Source organism: Pseudoliparis swirei, chromosome 12 (genome assembly GCF_029220125.1).
Source record: "Pseudoliparis swirei isolate HS2019 ecotype Mariana Trench chromosome 12, NWPU_hadal_v1, whole genome shotgun sequence".
In the NCBI taxonomy this organism is placed as follows: domain Eukaryota; kingdom Metazoa; phylum Chordata; class Actinopteri; order Perciformes; family Liparidae; genus Pseudoliparis; species Pseudoliparis swirei.
This window is the reverse complement of record NC_079399.1, coordinates 245080-251079: the sequence shown is the minus strand read 5'-3', so window position 1 is coordinate 251079 and position 6000 is coordinate 245080.

Sequence of the window (6000 nt, the reverse complement as noted above, 5' to 3'; positions counted from 1 at the left end):
TATTTAATATATTATATTTACCTAAATATAAGACTTTGAGGTCATGAGGGGAATCCCCTCCAAAACTTTCACAAGAGAAAATTGTCACTGTGCCAATAACCCTTGTACGATCCTTAAAACCAGTCTTTAGTACATTTTATACTTTCAATCAACTTAAAGATCTGGATTATTTTCAGATTCAAAGAGGGGCCTCTGAATATGAATACCCTAACGTTTTGGACCGATAGCTCTGAGTTAAGGGCCCCAAAAACAGGTCCAAAGGGTCAAATTGGGTAAACATGTCAGAGCTTAGCTTTCTTTTCCAGGTTGTAGCCACTCCCAAATGGGGTAGAATACAATTGAAATTGTTCATATAGTACAAACATTTAAGGAGTTGTTAAACTTTGAAGGAAGGAATTTTGTTTTTTCCGGGTTTTTAAACCCTTCCCAAGCAGGGATGCTAAGTGCTATATGTTGCCAGCCTACATGGTTGGGCCCCATTTGGGAGTGGCTACAACCTGCAAAAGAAAGCTGAGCTCTGACATGTTTAGAAGAAAAAAAAGCTAAAATCAGCCCAAACTCACAACAGGGTCTCAGATTTGTTAAACCACACACCCTCATCAAGTCCTGGATTTCAGACAGCCAATTAACTCTTGTGGGTGTTTCAGAGGAAATTTCACCCCATCACCTCATTGTAGGCCCTGTCCTGAGTGTCTGTGTTCAATTTGGGATTTCCAGGACGAATATTTAGGAGATTATGGCCATTTTTGCACTTGTCAAAAAATATGCAAATTTAAGAGAATAAGGCCCAATTTGACCCTTTGGACCTGTTTTTGGGGCCCTTAACTCAGAGCTATCGGTCCAAACCTGTAGGGTATTCATATTCAGATGCCCTTCTTTGAATTTGAAAAGAATCCAGATCTTTAAGTTGATTGAATGTATGAAAAATTAACTAAAAGACTGGTTTTAAGGATAAATATAAGGGTTATTGGCACGGTGACAATTTTCTCTTGTGAAAGTTTTGGAAGGTATTCCCCCCACGACCTCAAAGTCTTATATTTAGGTAAATATAATATATTAAATATAAAGCAGTAGGGTTATATCTGAGAGACAATTGGGAGGTCAAGGGTCAGTCTGCAGAGAATGCGTGTGTGCATGTGTATTTGTGTGTGTGTGTGTGTGCGTGTGTGTGATTCTGCCTGTGTTTGTATGTATGTGAGTGTCTGTGTGTGTGTCTGTGTGTGTCTGTGTGTGAGAGTGTGTGTCTGTGTGTGTGTGTGTCTGTCATTCTGTGTGTGTGTGTGTGTGAGTGTGTGTCTGTCTGTGTGAGTATGTGTGTCTCTGCCTGTGTGTGTGTACGTATATGAGTGTCTATGTGTTTCTGTCAGTGTGTGTGTGTGTGTGTGTGTGTGTGTAGGTGTGTGTGTGTGTGTGTGTGTGTGTGTGAAATGATGTCTTAGTTTGCATGCATATCAGTGGAAGTTGAAGGGTAAATCATGTTTTATTAACAATTCCCAAATTATTTCCCAGATTTTTCCGGGTCCCTGCTCTTTTTGTTTGATGAGAAGTAAAAACGCCTGTAAATAACGCCATGAAGGGTTTATTGTTTTGAGTTGTTTGACTGTTTAGCATTTTCCTTATTGATTTTGATGTGTATGCCTTTTATATTGTATTGTTTGAATAAATATAGACGTTTTATACTACTTCCGCTTGGTGAAGAGGCTGCCGGTGACCACCAGGACTGTGAGGAGGTGGTCTCTGGAGGCTAACGACGCTCTACAGGACTGCTTCGAGTCAACGGACTGGGATGTGCTGTGTGGACCGCACGGGGAGGACATCAACAGTATGACCGACTGCATCACGGAATACATCAAGTTCTGTGAACACACCACCATCCCATCACGGACTGTGCGCTGCTTCCCCAACAACAAGCCCTGGATCACCAGGGACCTGAAGGCGCTTCTTAACATGAAGAAAGCTGCTTTCAGGTCTGGAGACAGGGATGAGCTGAGGAAAGCCCAGCGCAACCTAAAGGTGAAGCTCAGGGAGGCAAGGACTCCTACAGGAGGAAGCTGGAGGCCAAACTCCAGCTGAACAACACAAGGGAGGTGTGGTCTGGCATGAAGCAGATAACTGGCTTCAAGGTGGGAGGAGACAGCCAGGGGCTCCCTGGAGAGGGCCAACGAGCTGAACTGTTTTTTCAATAGGTTCAGTTCACAGCCCTCCCCCGCCTCCTCCACACATCACACCTCCCCAACACCTCCTCCCCTCTCTCCCCCTGCTGAGCTGCACATCCACCGAGCCCTCAATAACAATGGGCCTCCCCCCTCCCCTCTCTCTGTGACGACTGACCAGGTGAGAAGACAGCTGGAGAAACTACACCAGCGCAGAGCTGAAGGTCCTGATGGCATCAGCCCCAGGGTCCTAAAGACCTGCGCCACCCAGCTGTCTGGTGTCCTGCAGCGCCTCTTCAACCTCAGCCTGAGGATGGGGGAAGTCCCGGTGCTGTGGAAGACGTCGTGCCTGGTCCCTGTCCCAAAGAAGTCAGCACCATCTGGCCTCAACGACTACCGACCGGTCGCCCTCACCTCCCATGTGATGAAGGTGCTGGAGAGGCTGGTCTTGGCCCACCTCCGGCCGCAGGTGAAATCATCGTTGGACCCTCTGCAATTTGCTTACCAGCCTCATGTGGGTGTGGACGACGCCATCATCTACCTGCTGCAACGAGCTCAGTCGCACCTGGATGGAACCGGTGTCTCTGTGAGAGTCACTTTCTTTGACTTCTCCAGTGCATTTAACACCATCCAGCCACTGCTGCTGAGTGAGAAGCTGCGGTGGCGTGTGGACGCGTCCACCATCTCCTGGATCACTGACTACCTCACAGGCAGACCACAGTTTGTCAGAATGGGCGTGTGCTGTCTGGAACGGTGGTCAGTGATGTTGGAGCCACAGGAACTGTTCTGTCTCCTTCCTCTTCACCCTGTACACCAGTGACTTCCAGTACAACACGGAGTCATGCCATCTGCAGAAGTACTCTGATGATTCTGCAGTGGTCGGGTGTATTAGGGATGGACGGGAGGAGTACAGGGCAGTGGTGAGTGACTTTGTAAAGTGGGCCGATGAGAATCACCTGTGGCTGAACGTGGCCAAGACCAGAGATGGTGGTGGACTTCAGGAGGAAGGCGACAGCTCCTACACCTCTGAGTGTCCTGGGAGTGGACGTGGACATGGTGGAGGAGTACAAGTACCTGGGCGTCTCCATCGACAGCCGACTGAACTGGAAGGCCAACATCAACGCTGTGTACAAGAAGGGGATGAGTCGACTCTTTTTCCTGAGAAAGCTTGATCCTTCAACGGTGCAGCAAGATGCTGGAGTTATTCTACCAGTCGGTTGTGGCCAGTGTGCTGCACTTTGCCATTGTCTGCTGGGGAGCAGCATCGAGCCGGTGACACCAGCCGCCTTAACAAACTGGTTAGGAAGGCTGGCTCCATCATCGGCTGCCAGCTGGAGCACCTGGAACAGGTGGTGGAGAGGAGGACGTTGAAGAAACTGGTGTCCATATTGGACAACCCGGACCACCCTCTCCACCACCTCCTACAGGGACAGAGGAGTACTTTCTCCAGACGTCTCCTCACGCTCCGCTGCCACAAGGAGAGATACAGGAGAACATTCCTGCCGACGGCTATGAGGCTCTACAACAGTTCACCTCTTGCCAGATCACCCTAACCCTTCTTATATTTTGTGTTTTTTTATTTTTATTCTTGTGTGTTGCTGCTACTGACTCGACAAATTTCCCCTTGGGGATTAATAAAGTATATATCTATCTATCTATCTATCTATCTTAACAGATAAATCGGACTTTTATTTTGAAAGGTTAAAAGGAAGCGCACTTTTTTTTAGGTTAAAATGCGAACTTTATGGTATAGATTACGGACAGATGCGCATTTTATAACAAGTTTAAGAGTTGATTTTACCCGTATGGGACTAACTCTGTTAAGGTGGTGATGAGGTGGTGATAGTGTACGAGTTTTAATTAATGTATTGTCACCTAAAAAAAGAAAATAAAGGAGAGTCACCAGCAGTAAGTCTTCACGCTCGGTCAGATAAGCTCTGCAACCGCTGATACAATAATAAATAACTAGATGAAACAACAGACACACAACAATATAAAATAAGAAGAAGACGCGATAGGCCTAACAAAAATTGTAGAAAGAAAGATCAGAGGCGAAACGCAAAGATACGTCAAATGCAGACGTAATCTGGAGAAATATCTTCAGTCAAACGTAATTTGGAGAAATACGTTTCAGTCAAACGTAACTGCAAATTGCATTTTAGGTCTGGGGGAACGTAATTTTTGTGATACAGGGTTGAACGCGCCATATAGCTGATAGGGTGGATCCAATGAAATTGATTTGTAACATTAGAAAATGTGCAACGCTTGAAGAGGTATGGTCACAATGATCTGTTTTCTTTTTTCAATTGTAGATTTTCATTGCTGAAAGGTTAGTTTTTTACAAAATGATAAATGTCACTCAAACAACCAAATGTTACTACAAATGTTTCGGAGTCAAACTATATACATGGAATTCTAAACTCATACGTAGCTTAGCTTTCTCGAGCAGGAAGCATTTCAATTTCAAGAGTATACGACATATTATCAATTAAGTCATAAAGCAAACCAGGCCAGTTTTCCTTTGAAAGAATAAGGCTGGCAATATTTTGTATTTTACAATCAATAATTCCAATGAAATGACCAAAACCACCAATGTATTAATTCTGTGTATTAAAGCGTTATGTTGTATCCCTCTGCGCCATAGAGCCATCCCACATAGCAAACTGACTCTGTTCCAGATCCGCCCCAAATCCGCCGTAGACTCCGGGAAGGCTCCGCAAAACGGGTCCGGATCGGCTAAATGCACACCGCGCCGATCCGGAACAGATGCGGCTGCGTAATATGGATACGGGCGCATCCGCCCCGTATCCGCCAATATTACGCAGATATTCATAAAATATTGACCCTTCCATAAAGCGGCTCATTTGGCCCAGATCAAGCTAACAAATATGCATCAATGCAACAACAACAAAATGCAAACGTAAATAATGTCAAAGTTTTTTATTTGAAAGGACAAATTTATATACACACACATTTAAAAAGATATATTTTAAGTCTGCTCGACGTCTACAGTAGCACGCCTCCTGGAGCTACCCCGGTCTGCTGCCAGGTTGAACCACCGAATGGCGTGCTTAAGAACCTGGTCGTCAGTGGATGTGTTGAGTGATTCTTTCTGACAGCATCTGTAATCACACAAGCAGATACAAAATCACATGAATACTCAGTGCAACATAAATCAGACATGCAGTCTAAAATCTAGTGGCTGTCTGGCACTTAAAGTGTGCTATGCTAAATATAGTCAAGTCAAGTCAAGTCAAGTCTTTTATTGTCAGATACACAGAATGACACAGGGTCAGACTGGGCACTGAAATTCTTAGGACAAGGCACCACACAACAACTATCAATAGCCGAACATAATATAACATGACATACACACTGTACAAGAACTCTGAACATAATACTAACATGTAATACTTTACAAACAAGATAGACGACATACGCTCCTCCTTTACAAATCCATCTTCTATCACCTCACCAACACTAACTTCTTCATCCCCCTCTCTTTCCTCTTTCACCCCTTGTCTCCCAATCAAGTTCTTAGCTTGGTGACCTCCGCCCGACCGACCACCTGCGCCTTGACCCCGTCCGTGCCTCCCATTCTCCAGGCTATTGCTCCTGACCTTCTGACCTTCCTCACCCATCTTATTAACAGCTCCTCTCAACTGGCTGTTTCTAACTCTCTGAAGGAGGCGAGAGTCAACCCTCTCCTGAAGAAACCCACGGCGACCCGCCTGAAGTCAGCAACTACAGACCGTCTCTTCTTCCTTTCTCTCCAAAACTCTGGAGCGAGCTATCTTGAGCCAAGTGTCCTCCTATCTCCACAGTAACAACCTTCTTGACCCTCACC